The 22,315-nt window shown below is 47.7% G+C and overlaps 1 pseudogene; it reads left to right on the top strand.

The window, feature by feature from the left end:
• Positions 1–10,149: 10,149 nt before the first annotated feature.
• LOC129394593 (uncharacterized) lies at positions 10,150–22,016 on the top strand (annotated as a pseudogene).
• Positions 22,017–22,315: the final 299 nt, after the last annotated feature.

Below are 22,315 nucleotides of genomic sequence, written 5' to 3'. Positions count from 1 at the left end.
TCCGTGCTGGAGAGCCCCCACAACCCCATTCACCCACCCCACTCCCCATCGGTTTGATCAAATGTTGCAGATCCCTAGTCATTTGTCCTTTCTCTGTGCTCTGCAGAAAAAGAAACGGCTAGGAAACAGGAAGAGAGGACCCAAGCACTATTTTCATTCTCCTTGACTCTTCTTTGCAGAAAAGGGCCCAGTTTCCTTGCCTTATGTAGTAACACTGAATAAGAGGCAAAGAACACTGCTATTTCTACAGCCATGTTACCAGCTCTTCCCCACTTAGCCTCTCAGGGTACACGGCCTGGCGATGCCCTTCCTCAAGCCTGATTTTTATTTTGTCTTCGTGCTCAGCTTGCAAGAGCCCGTTGAGCAGCAGGAAAGGGGGAGGCCCAGGCTTTGGGGACGAGCGGCTCGGCTCTGCCTTGGCTGTGTGCTGGCATTTCGTGTTGCGGAGCTGTGGTGGTTTCGTTTGTCTGTATACAGCAGCCACCACACAGTTTGCATCGCAGGGAACCGGATGTCAGCCCTTACCCCCGGGCCCTGTCCAGGGTCTCCCCACTGGTGCGGAGAGGTGGGAGAGATTTCCTCTCCAGCCCCTCTGCTTCTCAGGGCGGGGGGCTCCCCAGCCACCAGTTCCGCTCCCTTGGCTGCTAGGCTGGCCTGGGTGTGCTGGGCACCTGTCCCACTGGCATCAGGGTGGAGGCTCTCCGCAGGCATCAGGGTGAAGTCTTTACAAAAGTGGTTTTCAGGGTGTGGGTTTCAGACCAGCAGCATCATCGCCACCTGGGAACTTGTTAAAGATGCAAACTCCGGCCGGGCATGGTGGCTCACGCCTGTAATCCCAGCACTCTGGGAGGCCGAGGTGGGTGGATCACGAAGTCAGGAGATCGAGACTATCCTGGCTAACACGATGAAACCCCGTCTCTACTAAAATACAAAAAATTAGCCAGGCGTGGTGGCGGGCACCTGTAATCCCAGCTACTCGGGAGGCTGAGGCAGGAGAATGGCGTGAACCTGGGAGGCGGAGGTTGAAGTGAGCCGAGATTGCGCCACTGCACTCCAGACTGGGCGACAGAGCGAGACTCCGTCTCAAAAAAAAAAAAAAAAAAAAAAAAAGCAAACTCCAAGCCCCCTCCCACTGCCTCTGGACAAGCTCTGTGTCTGACACGCCTACCTGATCATTCTGACCCAACTCAAACTGAAGGCCACCACCACAGTGATGAGGGTTAGAGCCAGGCCTGCAGTGGAACTGCCTGGGCCCGGGTCCTGGCCCTGCTGCTCTGTGATCTCAGGCAACTCAAGGAACTTCTCTGTGCCTCAGCTTTTCCATCTGTCAAACAGGGACAATAGTGATAAAGCTAGTCCGTGAGGTTATGGGGTTCCAATGGGGCAGTCCATGGAAAATGCTCAGAAGAAGTTCTAGCATGCAAAGGCTTCGCTGGTGTTAGTTTTACTAATTAACAGTGTTTAGTGTTACTAAATTAACACCGATAATAATTAATAATAACATGGATTTTGCTAGGTTTGGGAAAACTGAAGGAACTTAGAATAAAGAGGAGAAAATCCCAATTCAGCTATACCACATATGGCCTTCCACGGTCCAAGGGGAAAGCAGTCGAATCCTCCTGGGCCCCTGACAGCATAGCGCTCTGCTCCACCTCCTGGCGCTTGACGGTGCCCCTCTCCCTCACAGCCTGCTCTAGGCCTGCTGCCACACCATGCTCTGGAGTTTAGGGAACCCCCTCTCTACTCACAGGCACTGTGGGCCTTCTTTCCAGTCCTGCTGTCTCCCCAACCCCACAGCAGCAATCCTTTGTAAGGCTCAAGTTATTCCATCTACACTGAGCCCCAGGGCAGGGCTGCCTGCTGTCTCTAGGCATGGTTCTCAGGGACCTCCTTGTCCTGACCCAGGGCTCTGCACTTCCGTGGACCCCCATAGGACCCAGGCCATGGTCGAAGTCTCCAGAGGCTCTGCAGGCCCCAGGCAGCCTGGCTGCAGGTTCACGGAGACCTGGTCCCGCCCTAGGCTCAGGAGGGCACAATCGTGGACGTGAAGGCTTTTGCATGTTCCAGAAGTCCCCTGACCTGTGCAAATATGTCATGCTTAGGGTCGGGGTCCAGCTCCAACTGAGGTCCGAGGAGAGTGGGTGGATGTGGGGCAGGGAGCTGGAAGAACATTCAAGAGACAGCAGGTAAATGAGACATGACTTTATTCAGCAGCTCCTTCACAGGGTCAGTGTTACGCTTATACACTACACAAACAATAGTGGCTAAGAGCCAGGTGGGGAGCTTCTCTATGTTATGTCTACCTGGCTATGATTATATAAGGCATGGGACTGCGTGCTTGCGCCCCAATCCCACTGAGTCAACCAGGCTGTTTACCTCGGCCTATGCCTGCTGCCCCTATGCCTGCTGCCCCTATGCCTGCTTGGCTGCAGCTACAGCCATGTTCCTTACAGGATGTTTCTAAAGCTCCATTTCCCAAATCAAGATTGGGGCTCTGAAGAGAGAGGACGAACAAGGGCCTGCTTCGTATCTAAGCCTCGTTCTCATTCTGTCTCCCCTTCTCCTTTGCACTGTCTCTCAGGACTGGAAGAGAAAAACTCCAGAGTTTTCTTCAACACCCTGGCTTCCCTCTGGTCGGGCGGTAACATGGGGGCCTTGTGGTTCCAGGTGGAGGGCCCCACATTCTCCGCTCTGCGGAGGGGCCTCTGTGATGGCAGGACTCCAGGCTTTGTTCTTCAGTGTTGAAAGATTTTTAGAAAACTGTCTATTCCACGCACTGTCATTCTTACTTTCTGTCTTGGTCTTAACAGAGCTTGGCTTTCAAGCTCATTGTATTGCTACAGAATCAAACTAAAGTTCATATTGACATCACAATGACTTGGGGCTCTTGTGGGTATCCACCTTTCCCAGAAGCTCAAAAGCCAGGACAACAAAGTTTAGAAGATTCGGGATACTACTGAAAATAGATTTCAAAGTTCCTGATGGCTTCTTTTCCTACAGCAATCCCCTCTTAACCCCATCTTCCCCCTGCCCCTACTGTGCCCCACGTGGCCCACCAGGACTAAGGTGGGACCTCTCGCTAAGCCACATCCTTTCAACAAGGTTTTCCTGTGGTTACCCCATGCTTTGAAGTGACTGCTCAGAAGCGCTCAGCTCATTCTTAGCCAACACCCGGCCCACGGTGCTGTTTGTGGGGAGGAAAGGAGGTGAACTGCACTCCTGTATTTTTGTAAAGAAACTACTCGGCATCTGGTGCCTGCTCGATTCATTGTAGCAGCTGTTACTATTTTGCCCATTAAATCTCTGCAGCACTGAGCTCACTCACCTTCTCATAGCAAGTTATCCCGCGTCTATTTCCACCACCCCCACTGGACCACAACACCCCTGGACAACACTGTTCCCCAGCTTCCTCAGGCATAAAATTGGGATTATAATACTATTACCTCATAGGACTATCTTGATACCAAAACAGGCGATATCTCTAACTCACATAGTACAGCACCTAATACAGTGTCTTAAAAAGTAGTTATTGATACTAGCTACATATTTTTAAATAATTTATTGAAATGAAATTCACGTAACACAAAATCATTTTACAGTGAACAATTCAGTGGCATTTAGTGCATCTGCAATGTTGCGCAACCACCACCTCTAGTTCCGAAACGTCTCCGTATTTCAAAACAAAACCCTGTCCTCATTCAGCAGCTTCCCTTCATTGCCTTTCCTCCCAGCCCCTGGCAACCACCAATCTGCTTTCTGTCTCCATGGAATTATCTATTCTGGATATTTCATATAAATGGAATCATACAATATGTGACCTTTTGTGTCTGGCTTCTTTCACTGAGCATAATGTTTTCAAGGTTCACCGTGTTGCAGCATCAATCAGTAACTCTGTGTCTTTGGGGGTGAATCCTATTCTATTGTATGGATGCAACACAATTCGCTTATCTGTTGGTCAGTTGTTGGGTATTTGGGTTGTCTCCACCTTTTGGGTACTGCGAACAGTGCTGTTATGGGTATGTGTGTACAGGTATTTTTTTCCCTTTCTGCTTTCAGGCCTCTGGGGTATATGCATAGCAGATTTCTGTGTCATATGGTAACTCAATGTTTACTTTTTTTCTCTGTGTGCAAATATTTTTTACTGTAGTAAAATGTATATAACATTTACCATGTTAACCATGTGTGTTTGTTTGTTTGTTTTTGAGATGGAGTCTCACTCTGTTGCCCAGGCTGGAGTGCAGTGGCACGATCTCGTCTCAATGCAACCTCCGCCTCCCGGGTTCAAGTGATTCTCTTGCCTCAGCCTCCCAAGTAGCTGTGATTACAGGCATCCACCACCACGCCCAGCTAATTTTTGTATTTTTAGTAGAGATGGGGTTTCACCATGTTGGCCAGGCTGGTCTCGAACTCCTGACCTCAGGTGATCCTCTTGCCTTGGCCTCCCAAAGTGCTGGGACTACAGGTGTTAACCATGTTTAAGCATACAGTTCTGTGCATTAGGTACCTTTGCACTGCTGTGCACCCATCAACATTATCCATCTCCAGAACTCATCCATCATCCCAAAATGACACTTTGATCCACTAAACAATAATTCCCCACTCTCCTCTCCCTCAGCTGCTAACTGGCTTTTGACTTTCTGTCTCTATGAATTAGATTGCTCTAGGCATGTCATATAAGTGGAATCATGAAGATTTATTTTTTCTGAGTGGTGTATTCTACTTAGCATAATGTCTTCAGGATTCATCCATGTTATAGAATGTATTAATATTAGAATTTCTTTCCTTTTGAAGGAGTATTCTGTGGTATATACCACATTTTTTTTATCCATTCATCCGTTCATGGACGTTTCAGTTGTTTCCAGCTTTTTGATGTTGGGAATAACACTGCTGTGAATACCAGGATATAATCTGTTTGAGTCTCTGCTTTCAATTTTTTGGCATATATACCCAGAAATGGAATTGCTGGATCATACAGTAATTCCATTTTGGATTTCTTTAGGACTTGCCATACTGTTTTCTATAGGGTCTACACTATTTTACATTTTCACCAGCAGTATACAAGAGTTCCAATTTCAGGCCAGGCATGGTGGCTCACGCCTGTAATCCCAGCACTTTGGGAGGCCAAGACAGGAGGATCACTTGAGGTCAGATATTCGAGACCAGCCTGGCCAACATGGTGAAACCCCATTTCTACTAAAAATACAAAAATTAGCCAGGCATGGTGTCGTGCACCTGTAATCCCAGCTATTTGGGAGGCTGAGACAGGAGAATTGCTTGAACCGGGGAGATGGAGGTTGGAGTGAGCCAAGATTGTGCCATTGTACTCCAGCCTGGGCGATAGAGCAAGACTCCATCTCAAAAAAAAAAAAAAAAAAGTGAATTCCAATTTCTCTATATCCTTACAAACACTTATTATTTTTCATATTTCTAAATTATAGCTATTCTAGTGAGTATGAAGTTTGCTTTTCATTTGTAGTTCCCTAATAACTAATGATGTTTAGCATTTTTTCATGTGCTTGTTGACCATTTGTGTGTATGTGGGCGTATGTGTATATATGTCTATTTCAGTCATTTGCCCACTTTAAGTTTTGTTGTTGTTGGGTTATAGAAGTTCCTTATATATTCTGGATATTAATCCCTTGTCAGATATTTTGGCCAAATCCAAGGTCATGAAGATTTGCCCCTTTGGTCTTGATTTTTTTTTTTTTTTTTTTTTGAGACAGAGTCTTGCTCTGTCGCCCAGGCTGGAGTGCAGTGGCGTGATCTCGGCTCACTGCAAGTTCCACCTCCTGGGTTCATGCCATTCTCCTGCCTCAGCCTCCCAAGTAGCTGGGACTACAGGCGCCCACCACCACGCCCGGCTAATTTTTTTGTATTTTTAGTAGAGACAGGGTTTCACCGTGTTTGCTGGGGTGGTCTCAATCTCCTGACCTCAAGTGATCAGCCTGCCTCAGCCTCCCAAAGTGCTGGGATTACAGGCGTGAATCACCGTGCCCGGCCTGGTCTTGCTCTTATATTTAGATCATTGACTTATTTTGAGTTAATGTTTGCATACCATGTGAAGTGGGTTCCAAATTTATTATTTTGCATGTGAATATCCAGTGATCCCAGCACCATTTGTTGAAGAGACTATTCTTTCTCCATTGAATGGTCTTAGCACCTTTGCTGAAAATCAATTTGTCATAGATATGATTTATTTCTGGGCTCTCAATTCTATTCCATTGGTCTATATGTCTATCCCTCTGCTAGTACCACCGTCTTAACTACTGTGGCTTTGTCATAAGTTTTGATATCAGAACGTGTGAGTCCTCCAATTTTGTTCTTCTTTTTCAAGATTGTTTTGGTTATTCGCGTTCACTGCAGTGCCACTGAAATTTTGATAAAGATTGAGTTTGAATTTGTAGATTGCTTTTTATCTTGACAATATTAAGTCTTTCAATCCATGAAAATGAGATGTCTTTCCATTTATATCGCTCCTTTATTTCAGCAATGTTTTACACCTTTCAGTTCACAAGTCTGTCACAGTCATGTTCTCCTTGATTAAATTTATCCCTAGGTATTTTATTCTTTCTGATTCTATTGTAAATGAATTTTTTTTTTTTGAGACAGAGTCTCGCTCTGTCACCCAAGTTGTAGTGCAGTGGCTCGATCTCAGCTCACTGCAAGCTCCGCCTCCCAGGTTCACACCATTCTCCTGCCTCAGCCTCCCAAGTAGCTGGGACTACAGGTGCCCACCACCACGCCCAGCTAATTTTTTGTATTTTTAGTAGAGATGGGGCTTCACCGTGTTAGCCAGGATGGTCTTGATCTCCTGACCTCGTGATCCACCTGCCTTGGCCTCCCAAAGTGCTGGGATTACAGGTATGAGCCACTGCACCCAGCCGAAATTTTAATCTTAATTTCCTTTTTGAGTTTTTCATTGTATTGAAACACAACTGATTGTGTTGATCATGTATTCTGCAATTTGGCTGAATTTGTATATTAGATCTGTGCTGTGATTTGAATATGTCACCCCAAAATGCATGTTGGAAACTTAATTCCTATTATAACAGGATCAAGAGATGAGGCCTGTGATTGTTAATACTAAGTGTCAATTTGATTGGATTGAAGGATGCAAAGTATTGATCGTGGTGTGTCTGTGAGGGTGTTGCCAAAGGAGATTAATATTTGAGTCAGTGGGCTGGGGAAGACAGATCCACCCTCAATCCGGGGGGTGGGAGGACCATCTAAACGGCTGCTAGCAAATATAAAGCAGGCAGGAAAATGTAAAACAGTTAGACTGGTCTAGCCTCCCAGCCAGCCTACGTCTTTCTCCCGTGCTGGATGCTTCCTGCCCTCGAACATCGGACTCCAGGTTCTTCAGTTTTGGGGCTTGGATCGGCTCTCCTTGCTCCTCAGCCTGCAGATGGCCTATTGTGGGAACTTGTGATTACGTGAGTTAATACTTAATAAAGTCCCCTTTATATATATCCTATTAATTCTGTTCCTCTAGAGAACCCTGACTAATACAGGGCCTTTGGGAGAGAATTAAGATGAGATAAGGGGCATCATATCATCCATCACATCAGTGTGGGGCCCTGTGATGTCTTCCTAGAAAGAGGAGGAGAGACCCGTGCTGGCGTGCCCTTGCCCCCTTGCCAGGTGGTGCCCTTTGCATGTTACGATACAGTAAGAAGGCTCTCACCAGATGTGGCACCTTGACCAGATGAATGAAATAGAACATTCACGTCTCCTGGGAATTTGGTCATGACAGAATCTGAGAAGGAGCAGGGAGCTGGAGGAAGCCAGGCCTCCTGACAGCGCCCAGCGACCTCAGACACGCCTGATAAGAGTCTGTCCCTTGTATCAGGTAGCGCTAGGGTCATGTTCTATCTTTGCCATATTTCATCTTTGACCTTGAACTTCCCAGATTCCAGAATTGTAAGAAATACATTTCTTTGTAAATTACCTAATTTTGTAGTATCCTATAATAGCAACAGAAAATGAACTAAGATAATCTAGAAGTTTTTTAAATTTCTTTAGGATTTTCCATAGAAGATCATGTAATTTGCAATAGAAATAGTTTTATGTCTTCCTTTCCAATTTGTATGTCTTGCCTAAGTGCTTTGACTGGAACTTCCAATACAATGTTTAATATCAGAGGTGAAAGCAGGAATCCCTGTCTTTTTCTTATCTGAGGAGTAAAGCTTTCAGTCTTTCTAGCTATTTATTTTTATTTTATTTTTTTTTTTTTGAGACGGAGTCTCAGCCTGTCACCCAGGCTGGAGTGAAGTGGTGCAATCTCGGCTCACTGCAATCTCCACCTCTTCAGTTCAAACGATTCTCCTGCCTCAGCCTCCCGAGTAGCTGGGACTACAGGCATGTATCACCACACCCGGCAAATTTTTGTATTTTTAGTAGAGATGGGTTTTCACCATGTTGGCCAGGCTGGTCTCGAACTCCTGACGCTATTTTTAAAAAAACCTTATTCTTCCTTTTCCTAACCATATACAACCTTCATGAGAGCTTTGAAACCAGTTTCATCACCTTTAATCATCTTTGTAACAACTTTTCTACTTAGCAAGAGCATAAGCTTGGATATAAAAATAGCATTGTTTTCCTCTTTAGTTTACAAATATTTATAATATTCATAATTATCTCACCTCTTCTACTTCATATTCTCAGTTCATGTCTGACATAACTAAGTACTGATTGAGGTCATAGTTAAGCGCTCCACCCATCTGAATACTACCTAATTTTTGTCTAACTAAATTCTCTTTTCTCTGATCAGCAACATTTTTCAGAGATAGCTCAGTGAAAGTTTGAGCCATAAGTTTAGCTAGTTTCATGTCATGCCTCCCAGATTTTCTTTGACACAAACAGGTAAAACCGCAGTGTTTAGAGCATGCTGGGGTCTTTTATTGCCTGGCTTGCATCACAAATGTCTGCTCAAAACGTGCTGAAGAGGGGCATTCCCAAGAAACAAATTCAGGTTGCTCTAGGCCGGCCTAGATCTGGCACATCTGCTTTGGATTTCATTATAACTTTAAAATGCTAGGGCAGGCAATGCTCTGGTGCAGCAGAATCTCCATGGGACTCCGCGCAGCCCTGAATGCTGCCAGACCGTTTGAAATAACATGTCAGTGAGTTTGGAAAGACCTACTTTAAGAATACAGATGGAGCAAGGGACTCTTCATTCCCCCTAAGTCAGGTCAATAAGTGAGGGAGAAGACCATGAAAGACTCCGAGGGCAACAGAACACTGGGACTGCTCGTGGCCCATCCGCCTCGAGAACGGCGGGTGTTTCCATGGAAGCCTAGGACCCCACAGTGTCCTGGCGGCTTTGCACACATTATCACAGCTCTAAGAGGTGGATACTGCTAACCACTTTCTACTGATGAGGAAGCAGAGGAAGCAGGCTCAGAAGGACACAGCATTTGCCTAAGGCCGCAGACCTGGCACCAGCAGAACAGGGATTAGGTTGTGGGACTTAGGGTAGTGTCTATGCTCTTTCTCCTGTACAGGGGTTGGCAAACTAGGCCTCAGAACCAATCGCACTCCCTATTTACGATTTGTAAGTAAAGTTTTATTGGAATACAGCCACATCCACTTACTTCTGTATGGTGTGTTGCCACTTCTGCCACAGAACCAGATTGTAGTCTACAAAACCTAAAATATTTACTATCTGGCCTTTACACCCACAAAAAATGTGTTGTTCCGTGCTTGAGACCATAAGACCTTTCCTTACTCCTGGGGTTTTCCTTCACTTACTATATCCCCATCCAACAGGAATCCTAGAAAAATCTGCCATATGTCCTAAGATAGTGACTCCAGCCCACTCCCCGCCCTGACAGAGACAGACTCAGGAGGGTGGCTCCTTCAGCCTCACGCGGTTTAACCCCCACCACCAGCATACAGGTGCCCAGCACATACCCAGCCTTCCCTTCCCTGAAAAGTGTTGCCTAGTGGCCCTGACCTCGTCACAGGCACTGTCTGATGCCAGCTGTCAGGGCTGCTCTGTTAAGGGAGAGACTGGGCTGTCTCCGCTTCCCCTCCCTGCTCAGTGCTTCCTCCCATGGCCATAGTGGCAGCTTTGTCCCAGGACCCAGGTTCCCTCGATAGAGGACCTGAAATGAAGGGGAAATAACCCACAAGTTCCATGTGTTAGAAATGACTTGGAGGAGTCCTAAGAATCCCATCTGCATGAGTGTGTCCCTAAGCCCGACTGGAGAGCTAGGCTTCATCGCCCTGGTAACCACCATCAGCAGTGCTCCTACTATCTGCTGGTTGTTGGCACATTATCTCCAGGCCTCATAACAGCCCCTGCGATAGGTGCAAATATTTTCATTTTACAGGAAAACCATGGGCTCAGTGCATGCTAAGATCATGTCTTAGTTCATTTGTGCTGCTACAACAAATACCCGAGACTGGATAATTTATAAAGCACAGAAACTAATTTCACATAGTTCTGGAGGCTGGGAAATCCAAGTTCAAGGCACTGGCGGTTCAGTGTCTGGTGAAGGCTGTTCTCCCCTTCCAAGATGGTGCCTTGATGCTGTGTCCTCTGAAGGCAAGGAACACTGTGTCCTCACATGAGGAGAGACAGAAAAGAAAGATGCCAAACCCTATGTGAAGCCTCTTTTATGAAGGCCTTCATCCTATTCACAAGAGAGGAGCCCTCAGGGCCTAATCACCTCTCAAAGCCCCACCTCCCAATGCCACGACATTAGGCCTTGAGTTTCAACATTTGGATTCTGGAGGAGACACGTTCAGACCACAGCAGACCCTGATGCAGGGCACATGCTCAGTCAATGCTCTAGGTCAGCAATCATGCCTGGTCATGACCCTTTGTCAACTCCACTTGCCCCTGTACGATTAGGTACAGAAGTATAGTGTCTGGTAAGGACTACACCCCAAGACCCTGAAGCGGCAGGAGAAGTGGGCCTGGTCTCCTCACTGTCCTGAATCCAACACTCCAAGGCTCAGAGCAGGGCTGGGCTTGGTGGTGGGGTCACTCTACATGCCCAGGCTGATGGAAGATGCAGGTGCCCTGGGCAGGGGCTGTGGGCCCCATGCATATCCACAGGCTCCAACAATTTCCCCACAACCTCACACTCCCTCAGACTTGGGGGGCAGTGTTCCCCTCCCCAGCCATTGGGTCTCTGTGTCTCTCTGCCCAGCCTGTGAGCTCTGTCTCCTCACTCTCAGCAAGGTGGCCGAGTGCCTGCTATGGGACAGGGCCAAGCAGGCACTTCCCAGACTGCAGTGACCTGCACCATGGAAGTATCCAGAAAAGGCACAAGCTTGCAGCACTGGGCGGTCCTATCCCATCAGGCTCTCCCTATTTTCCTGCAGGATTTATCCTTGTTGCTGTTTCTGTCTAACCTGATGCTGATGCTGCCGGGTTCTCCACCACCAGGAAGTGTCACCCTCTGTCTTGGGCAGTCTGGAGGGGCTCACTCAGGCCTTCGCAAGTCCACGGCCTCCGGACAGCAGACCTCACCAGCTGAGGTTGAGGCTCAACGTGCGCGTTATTTATGGGCCACGTATGACCCAGTGTTGTGTTTGCAGGACTTGCTGCTGGGGTGCAGGACATTCCCCATGAGTTTGGAGCCTGGCAGTCTAGAGATTTATGGCCTGAGCAGCTAGAAGAGGAAGCTGTAAAGCGCCTACAGAGCAGCTCTAAAAATTAAGATGTCTGCCTCCTGCACCCACAGGCGGGAAATGCTAGACCCCTGCCGCCTGGCTTAGTCTCCTCACACCGAGTTCATTCATGCTTGAAATGAGAAAGAAGGACAGGATGCATTTCATGCAATTTTGTCAGAGAATCTTCCTTATTTTTAGTTCCTGAAATAAAATAGAACATTCGAGTTTCCTGGGAAGTTGATCATGACAGAATCTGAGAAGGAGCAGGGAGCGGGAGGAAGCCAGGCCTCCTGACAGGCCCAGCGACCTCACAGGCCTCAGACGCGATGTGCCTGAGAAGAGTCTGTTCCTTTGTATTTGGGTGGCGCTAAGGTCATATTCTATCTTTGTCATGCACTTGCTGTCTAACTTAGGCCACGTATTAGTATTAAATTCTCTGGGTCTTGGTGTTTGACTTCACAGCTTTTAATGAGGGGACCATGGTGAACGTAGAGCCCCGGGCCTCACCTTAGACATGCAATTAATCCGGCCGGGCGCGGTGGCTCACGCCTGTAATCCCAGCACTTTGGGAGGCCGAGGCGGGCAGATCATGAGGTCAGGCGATCGAGGCCATCCTGGCTAACACAGTGAAACCCCGTCTCTACTAAAAATACAAAAAAATTAGCCGGACGTGGTGGCGGGCACCTGTAGTCCCAGCTACTCAAGAGGCTGAGGCAGGAGAATGGCGTGAACCCAGGAGGCGGAGCTTGCAGTGAGCCGAGATCGCGCCACCACACTCCAGCCTGGGTGACAGAGCGAGACTCCGTCTCCAAAAAAAAAAAAAAAAAAAAAAAAAAGATATGCAATTGAGTCCCCTTTCTTTCTTCGCCTCTGCCTTCTCCTCCCCTAACCTGGCTCAGCAAAGCCTAAGGCCAAAGGCTTCAAAAAGTCTGAAGTGTTAAAGTATAAGCTGAGGGAGAGCAGGACCCTGAAGAGCAGGGGTCACTCACTGAAGGGTGCGGCCGGCTCTGCAGCGTGGTGAATCACTGTGCGTCCTGGGCCTAAGGCACAGGTGAGCGCCAGGTGCAGGGCATCTTCCCCAGGCGCAGAGCAGGAAAGGCAGTGAGCACAGACACCCAGAGGCTCCGGTGTTTGCTGGTCTCAGCCCCGGCTAAGCACTTAACCTTTACACACAGTGTCCCAATTTAGTGCTTCCAATAACCCTGTTCAATGCTATTATTGCCTTCATTTACATCTAAGGAAAGTTCAGCCCAGAAAGGGCAGGTTACTTGCCCAGGTACCCACGGCTGGTAGCTAGAACGAGGTTTTGGCTCAAGGTTTCGGGGGCTCCAGATCCTAATCTTTAATCCACCGAAGGCCAAGCCAACTCAGAAGGATTGAGTTTTAGAATGAGAAAAACCTTCATCATTTTTTGGGGCCAGCAAATGTCAAGAGGAGGAGAGTCAAGAGGCAACCTCACAGAGCACATCCTGTGTGCCAGCCATGGAGCCACGGGCAGGGCGAGAAAAGTCAGTCTGCTGCCCTTCCCAGGGCACTGACCTGAGACAGAAAGATGATCTCGATGAACTCTCCTGGGCTGCGGAGGGCTGGGAGGTTTGGGGAACTGTCGGGATAGGCAGAGCCTATAAATCTAATGCAGAGGCCTTACTTACACTGAGCCAGTTACAAGAAGCAACTCTTGCTAACTCCCAACTTAAAAGGCCAACAGCCTGGATTTCCCATGGCCGCACCTGCCCCACCCCACCCAGCTAGGCTGCTAGCATCAGGAATTGGCCAACATTTTGGGGAGTGAAATGACTCTGACAAGTGGGGCCCTCTGGAGAGCCTGAGGCCTTCAATAAATCCTCAGAGTCCTGATTCTGGATGATCAAAGGAGTCCTGGGTCTGCCTGAAATCACCCAGGAAATGGTTGTTTGGTGTCGTTTCCTGCTGGCCAGGACAGGCCCTGCAGGCTGCCCAGAGCCGCACCCCTGCCAAGAGCAGGCATCTGTCAGTGGCCCTGGGGTCATGGCTGGAGATGAACATTTTTGAACTTGTTTTAATGATGTTCAGAAGAGAGGAGCAAGAGAGCAGGTGGTGGCCCTGATGCACACACTCTCGAACCAGGTGGGACGGCCACCTGGTCACCCTGCCCAGGACACAGGCCCTCAGGTAGCCCCGCCTGGTGGGTTTCCTTCAGGGTATGTTCACCTGCTGGCACTCACCTGTTGGTGCCCTGCAGCTTGGCACCACCTCCCTCTAGTACCCCACACTGTACCCCACACTGTACTGCAAATGATGAGCGCTTGCTCTCGCTAGGGAGCTCAACTTCCATCTCTTTTTGCCAAAAAGGCAAATCAGTCACAAGTGCAGAACTCGCTCGTGATGAGGATACGCCAACATGCTGGACACAGGTGTGGAGGATTATTTTCTGAAGCGGCCAGTATTATATTCTTTGCGGGTTCTACTCAAAGCCAGGGTCCCTTGGGTCTTGTCCAGGGCAAGGGCCGGGGGTTAAGTGTCGAATCCAGTCAGCAGCAGTTGTCTCGATTTCAGTTTAGACATCATTAAAAGGGTTCCTTGAAAGCAACTTGACATTCGAATGGAGAAAAAAAGAGTAAAGTAGACAATCCCAAATGTTACATAATACAAATAATTGGTATTCTGTGTGTTTGGCATACGTGTGGTTCTTTCATTTTAGGTGAATACTCTAGGAATTCAAAATCTTTCAAAGAAGTAAACATGCAGTTCTACAAAGACCCTGGAAATTGTCCACATTCCATATCCTGCCTGCTCCTCACCTATTTCCCTTCCCCTGTCATGTGTTTTGACTTTTCTTAACTTTTTCAGGCTCACGTGTTCAACTTTTAAAAGGGTTTTCCCTCATCACTCAAAACAATAATAATTAAAAAAACATAATAAACCCTGGAGCTGTAATTCGAGCGTAGGGCCACCAGATGGCAGCGGAGCATAAGTCACAGGCTCCGCGCTGCACCGGAAAGAAGCGCCTTGCTAGATCCCGCCGTGGGGAAGAAGGGCCCGGAGTCTATACACGCGGGTATAGACTGCACGACAGATTTAGGAGGAGGCTCAGCTCAGACGGCTAAGCCGTTTATTCTCAATCACGTGAGTCGTCAGTAGCAGGAGGCGGACCTGACTCAGGCCTGCTGAGCGCTCAGGCTACCTCCAGGGATGTGGAACCAGACAGCTCCTTGTTCCTGACCCAAAGACGGCTCATCTGGGTGTTTAAATGTCAAAAATATTGGCCTCTACCCAAAGCTTTAAGTGGAAAATCTCGAATATTTCTAACTTATTCCTCTTTCTTCTGCCGCCGGGCCCTAAGCCCACAGAGCCCGTCCGCTGTCCTTGGAAATGCCTCTACAAAAATCCCCGCCGCCCTTTCTGTTCAATAACGTGACGTTAGCCACATGCTCGCTAGTCTCAGGGATTCAGAAATGTCAACTATTCTCTCCTCCTTTAAAGATTTTTTAAAGGGTAAACCAAGTCCCAGGTAAAATTTTATCTGAAGGAATTCTTAACTTACAGCAACTTCTAAAGCTGGTTTTATACCCAAGTTAGAGTTAGAAAGTTCCCTGGATGTCCTCCCTGTTTGACCTGGCAGGGGAGAAGTTTCTAGCACGCTTGTCTTTCCTTGCTTCTAGCCTAGCTGGGTTATTTTTAACTCAGGGACTGGCCCCGAGGCCCCAGCTGCTCGGAGTGGTCGAGGCCCCACAGGTGTGAGGGCTGGGGGCCTTGAGAGGCTCGGGCACCTGGCCCAGCAAGCACCTGGGCCTGGAGTCCACCCCAGGCCTTGGGGTTCTTTACAGACTCTTGCTCCGGGTTACCCCAGATTGCTTCATCCCGCCCCCGGGGAGGTGCAGAGGTGAGGCCTGTGAGACCCCCGCCACCCCCTCCTCTGCAGCTGTGACCCCGGAATCCGGTTTTCCTAAACTTGGTGTAACAAGGCCCTGGCAATGGCCTGGGCGCCAAGGCCTCAGTGTGGACTCCGTGGATCTAGGAGGGTACCTGGGCAGAGACAGCCATTTCCCCTTCACATGACCACCACTTCCGGGTCACGTGATGACCGCTCTCTAAGCCACGTGACACTGCGGGGCATGGCGGGTAGGCGTGGCACGTGGAAACCAAGATCTGTCTCTTATGGGAGTCCCGAGTCGTCAGCCTGTTTCACAGAACGTTCCTGCGGCTTCCCAGAGCAGCCTCGCCAGAGTCCAGACCAACAGGATGCTGCCCGCCCTTCTTAGTGTGTTGGGGGTGCTAGGCCAGGAAAGGGGCCCACGCGAGATCTGCGTAGACAGTGATGACCCAGCCTTGCAGGGCGCTCCCGCAGCAGCTGAGGACAGGCCTCGGGGTGGTCGCCCACAGGCGGCCTAACCCTGCCTGCAGCCTCGGGAGCAGCCACGGTTGGATGGGGCAGTGGGAGGCCTGCGGGGATGCGGAGACTGCGGTGGGGGTGAGAGCCCTTCTTTGATCCGCGCCGGCAGGGGAAAGGGATTTGGATCCCGGGTATGACAGTTGTAAAACAGGAGGCTGAAAATCCACGCTCCTGAGGCCTGGGTGGCCCCGAGCAGAGGGCCAGGCCCGGCCCATCCCTGCTGTCTGAGCTGGTTCTCAGGCCACCTCCCGGAAGCCAGAGCCCCTGGCAGTTGGGAGCACAGACGCTGTGGCTCTTGCTGTTAAGGCCACGGCACCCTGAGAGAACTAACACTTGTGTTAGGAAGGCAGCGGGTTCACAGCCGCTTCCTGAGCAGAGCGCGTCAGGCCCACCTGTGTGGCTGTTGGGCTGCAGTTGTCTCCTGGAGACATGTCAGGGACAGGCGCCTCATAGAGGGATGATCTGGAGTCAGGCACTCATGTGTGAGGCACTGCTGGAGTGAGGGGTCGAAAGAGGGAATGGATTTGTGATTTTTTTCTAAAGTGAAATTTCTCCTGGGCATGTCTACCTTCCTCCGAATTTGCCTATACTTTAACCCTTTGCTAAGCCTCGCCTCAAGCACATCCCCACCGCCACCGTCTGCATTTCACTGTTCTCAGGGCCGTAAATGTCCGGTATTAGCCACAACCTTTTACTGGATTTGCCTTTGCCATCTTACATTGAAAACAATGCCTTAAAAGGGAGACCGAGATTTCTGCAAGACGAGTTTCAGCTCAAATTTCTCGCCCATGAGGAATAGGGAAAACAGGTCCCTCTCCCCCTTAATGGGCAGGAGCTGACAGTGTGACTTATTGAGTGAGTCCATAGTGTTCTTTACTAAAATGTTATACATCCTCCTCCTCCAGCCTGGAGCACTGCTATCCTAAGACCACAGCTTGAGTTTTAGAAGGGAAGAGAAGAGAGAGACAGCTACAGTGAATGGTTGTGATAACTGGTGTTATCTAAACATTTGTGCTCCTGTTCTTAGCAGCTCCAGACCTGGATTCACCGTGCTGCAGGGACTGTTCTTTAAACAGTTTAGCCTAGAGGATAGAATTTTCTTTGATGGCCCATTGAAGAGGACCCAGGCAGGGAAGGACATTGAAATTCCAGTCTACTAAGCAACCTTTTCCAAAGGAGCTCTCTTTCCCAGGCTGTCTTGTTTGCAGGAGCAGCCTCCTCAAATACTTTGAAAGCCAACAAGGCCGTGATGGTGGTCGTAGGTCCCCCACAGGGGTCCCTTCCATGGCCCTGGGAGTCCCCTAACTGTGTGTTTTGAGGGTCACAAGCATTTGTAAAAGTTGTAAAAGTAAGGCTTTTTTTGGTGTTCTTTTTGTTAAAGAGTTTATTCTTCTCAGAAATTGTAAAAGTCCTATGCTCTACAAAACCTGGATCTGAGCCTGTTCTTGTTTTAAATGAGGCATATGAATCAGTGAATGCACCCCATAAATAACTGAGGTGCACGCAGGAAGAGCCATTAAAACTTTATCTGGGCCGGCTGTGGTGGCTCACACCTGTAATCCCAGCACTTTGGGAGGCCGAGGCAGGCGGATGATGAAGTCAGGAGTTCGAGACCAGCCTGGCCAACATGGTGAAGCCCCATCTCTACTAAAAATACAAAACTTAGCCGGGTATGGTGGCACACGCCTGTAGTCACACCTACTCGGGAGGCTGAGGCAGAAGAATCACTTGAACCCGGGAGACAGAGGTTGCAGTGAGCCAAGATTGCACCACTGCACTCCAGCCTGGGCAACAGAGCGAGACTCTGTCTCAAAAAAAACAAAACAAAAAACACATAAAAACAACTTTATCTGTTAATTTTTAAAAATCAAATAAGAAAATCACATTTTACGAGTGTTACATAGACTGGTCTCTTATCCCCCAAATGCATGCATGTCAGAGGGGCATGGACACCCCTGAAGAGTGAATGAGGAGCCCCCACTGGAGGGCGGGGGCAGGGTGTGCTCACTGGCTCTTTCCTTTCAGCATTTGGTGTATGTATTCAACTGACATGGGAGCCGCATATTCAGTCTTGCTGCTTGCACTCAAAACACAAGTCGGAGTCACAGCAAAAACACTTTTAAAGTTAAGATAAAATATTGTTTATTTTTGTTATAACCTTTAAAATGTGTGTGTTTATAACAAAGCATATTAGTGCAGTAGTTGTGCATATACGTGTAAAATCAGTAACTTACTTGGCGGGTGCTTTCTGAAAGTCTAATAGGGGTGCACCATTGGAAGTCTGGAAATTATAGTTTTAAAGTACTGCACAGGTTGAGCATCCTTAATCTGAAATCCAAAATGCTCCAAAATTTGAAACTTTGAGTTTCCAAATCCAAAAAGTTTGATGTGATGCCACAAGTGGAAAATTTCATACCTGCCCTTGTGACACATTGTGGTCAAAACTTTGTTTTATGCACAAAATTATTAAAAATATTATATAAAGTTATCTTCAGGCTATGTGTATAAGGTGTATATGAAACATAAATAAATTTCATGTTTTGACTTGGGTCTTATCCCCAAGATATCTCATTATGTGTATGCAAATATTTCAAAATCCAAAAAACATAATGGTTTTAGTTTTCTGGTCATGACAAGACAAGAGGTCAGTCATACCTCAGTACACTTCTTTCTTCACTAACTGTCACGGGACCTTTTTTACTTAAGAAATAAGCAGAAACCAGTCCTGGAAAACAAAAAACCAAGACTCCTCTGCTGAAGTCAAGCAACCTCCTGATGCTGCACCCAGACTCGCCTCCCCTTTCCCTGGTTTTGACGTGATAGCTGACCGGTTTACATGATCACAATCACAGACTGGTTCTGGCTGGTTTATGGAGGATGTGCACACAGCACCTTTGTGTCCTATCTTTCACCTTTTGACATAGAGCCTAATTTTACTGCATTTTAATATTACATCTTCATCCCAACTGAACATGGGACACATGTAACATATAAGTTTGCTTCCCACACAGGTGTATGACCTTTCTTCATGAATATTCATAGCTTCTCCTATAACCTGTTAAATATTTATATTTAGCTAACCTGTTTAACATAAAACTCCTATCCCACCCTCCTTCCCTCCAAGCACCTGCTTTCAGTCTCAACGGAAGGCTCCATTTCCCAGCCTGCAGGTTGCAGCCCGTCATAAGAAATAAAGTTCTCTAAACAAATTTACAAGAAAAAAAACCCCATCAAAAAGTGGGCAAAGGGTATGAACAAACACTTCTCAAAAGAAGACATTTATGCAGCCGACAGACATATGAAAAAATGCTCATCATCAGTGGTCCTTAGAGAAATGCAAATCAAAACCACAATGAGATACTGTCTCATGCCAGTTATAATGGCGATTATTAAAAAATCAGGAAACAACAGATGCTGGAGAGGATGTAGAGAAATAGGAATGCTTTTACACTGTTGGTGGGAGTGTAAGTTCAACCATTGTGGAAAACAGTGTGGCAATCCCTCAAGGATCTAGAACTAGAAATACCATTAGACCCAGCCATCTCATTACTGGGTATATACCCAAAGGATTATAAATCATTCTACTATAAAGACACACGCACATGTACGTTAACTGCGGCACTATTCACAATAGCAAAGACTTGGAACCAACCCAAAAGTCCATCAATAATAGACTGGATAAAGAAAATGTGGCACATATACACCATGGAATACTATGCAGCCATAAAAAAGGATGAGTTCATGTCCTTTGCAGGGACATGGATGAAGCTGGAAACCATCATTCTCAGCAAACTACCACAAGAACAGAAAACCAAACACCACAGGTTCTCACTCATAAGCGGCAGTCGAACAATGAGAATACATGGACATAGGGAGGGGAACATCACACACCAGGGCCTGTTGGGGGGCGGGGCAGGGATAGCATTAGGAGAAACACCTAATGTAGGTGACAGGTTGATGGGTGCAGCAAATCATGCCACGTGTATACCTATGTAACAAAACTGCACGTTGTGCACATGTACCCCAGAACTTAAAGTATAATTAAAAAAAGTAAATAAAGTTCTCAGTTGGGACCCACATGGGTGGTGGGCAGAGCGGCTGTGGCCACAGCCGGGAGCCTGAGGCTGGGTTTCACCAGCAGGCACTGACCTGGTTGGGCAGCGAGTGGGCATGGCCTGGGCAGCGAGGCCTCCTCCCCACTGTGCCCTCCAAGCAGGTTGGTCCGCAAGCGCACTAGGAGCCTTAGGGCTGCTGGCCTACTCTGGTGGGTAAGGCGGCAACAACGGATGCCTTAGAAGAAAAGAGCTTTATGCTGTCTCTCTCCTCCGCCTCTGATGCAGAATTTGAGGTTGTGGTGGGATATTTGGAGGACGCTATCATGGATGAGGAGTTCCAGCTACTACAGAGACATTTCATGGACAGGTACTACCAGGAGTTTGAAGACACAGAAGCGAATAAGTTCACCTACATGCTATTTTTAATGAATTCATTTGATAGAAAAGTACATTGAAGAATCACTGCTGGAGTGGATTCCTGGATTTAACACGGCAGCTTTCACAGCAGCCTTGCAGCACCATAAAAATAAAGGCTGGTGACATATTTGACATGCTGCTCACATTTGTGGATTTTCTGGCTTTTGAATAAATGTTCCTGGACTGCAAAGCAGAAGAAGAAGGCTGGAAGCCGGGTGCGGTGGCTCACGCCTGTAATCCCAGCACTTTGGGAGGCCGAGGAGGGCGGATCATGAGATTAGGAGATCGAGACCATCCTGGCTAACACGGTGAAACCCCGTCTCTACTAAAAATACCAAAAATTAGCCGGGCGTGGTGGCGGGCGCCTGTAGTCCCAGCTACTCGGGAGGCTGAGGCAGGAGAATGGCGTGAACCTAGGAGGCGGCGCTTGCAGTGAGCCGAGATTGCACCATTGCATTCCAGCCTGGGCAACAGAAGTGAGACTCTGTCTCAAAAAAAAAAAAGAAAAGAAAAGAAAAATAAAAAAAAAAGCTGGAGACTGGACCTGAGCAGAGGTTTAGTCGTGACTTTGTTGTGCAAATCATCTTCTATGCCGACTTCCCAAGACAGTCTGTGGCGCTAGGTTTCCAGGCAATGAATGGGATCGTTGTGGATGTTACTGACCCAGTAGACGAATAGGCTCAGCTAATGGTGACAGAATAATACATCTTGGAGACACTGACTCTGTTCTGTAACTCTTTATTCATGATAAGTATTGATAGGTCAAAAGCAAAATGACCTAACCCTCCTAGACTTATTTCTCCTGAAACACCTTTTTGTATTAAGTTAGTGCTTAATAACCCTGGAACTCCTCCCCTGCCCGTGTAGATCCAAATAGATCCCTCTCTCCTCTCTCAGTGCTTCCGAGGCAGACTCCTTGGGAGCAAGCCCATGCCAAGCATTCCACCCAGGGCTCCTACCCCCAGCATGCATGTTGGTGTGCCAACAGTGTGGAACAATCCTCCACCACAACCCTCTGTCCCGGTGTGGAATAACCGTCCACCACGACCCTCCATCCCAGTGTGGAACGACCCTCCACCACGACCCTCCATCCCAGTGTGGAACAACCCTCCACCACAACCCTCTGTCCCGGTGTGGAACAACCTTCCACCACGACCCTCTGTCCCGGTGTGGAATAACCCTCCACCACGACCTTCTGTACCAGCAGGGTTTGCATGAATCTTTTTGTGCACTCACAGCTCTTTCTCTCTCTCTTTTTTTTTTTTTAACATGGGTCAGAGTTTCAGTCCTTCAGCCTCGATGGGGTTTTTGATGTTTGTGTAGGGTGTTACTCAAGCCAGATGTCCATCCTGAGATTTCTGAATCTCCTGTGATCACAGCTTGTCTTGCCTGTAGGAATTAACTGAAAGAGATGTCCTTTACTTAAAAGCTACATGTGAAAATCAACTCCTTGTCTTAACATTTGCAGTCCTTATGTCACTGTCTTGTGCTTCTCCTGGTGTAGTCCTACTGTTTTCTAGAAATCTCTTTTAAGCATTATTGTTGAAAAAAATTTTATAGGTGAATATTCATGCTAACCTAGTGGGTATGATCTTGGAACTTTCATGATTCCCCACTTGAAGATCAAAGTATGATATGCTGTGTGCTCTTTAGTTAGTGCTATGAAAGCCAAAATGCTTTCTACGCTGGTGTTTGTTACTATTTTGCTGAGCACTAATGAATGTATGCTGTGTGCTGGAAATCCACTAAAAGGTATCCTGTTCTTTGCATGTTTGTTGAAAACCCTTTCTGCAGAAATTAGTTAGGTTGTCTATCTGCTTTAGTTTAGTGCAATGTTTGGTAGAGT

Source organism: Pan paniscus, chromosome 17, assembly GCF_029289425.2.
Source record: "Pan paniscus chromosome 17, NHGRI_mPanPan1-v2.0_pri, whole genome shotgun sequence".
In the NCBI taxonomy this organism is placed as follows: domain Eukaryota; kingdom Metazoa; phylum Chordata; class Mammalia; order Primates; family Hominidae; genus Pan; species Pan paniscus.
Note: the sequence above shows the minus strand (reverse complement) of the source record. Positions and strands in the feature narration are given on the sequence as shown.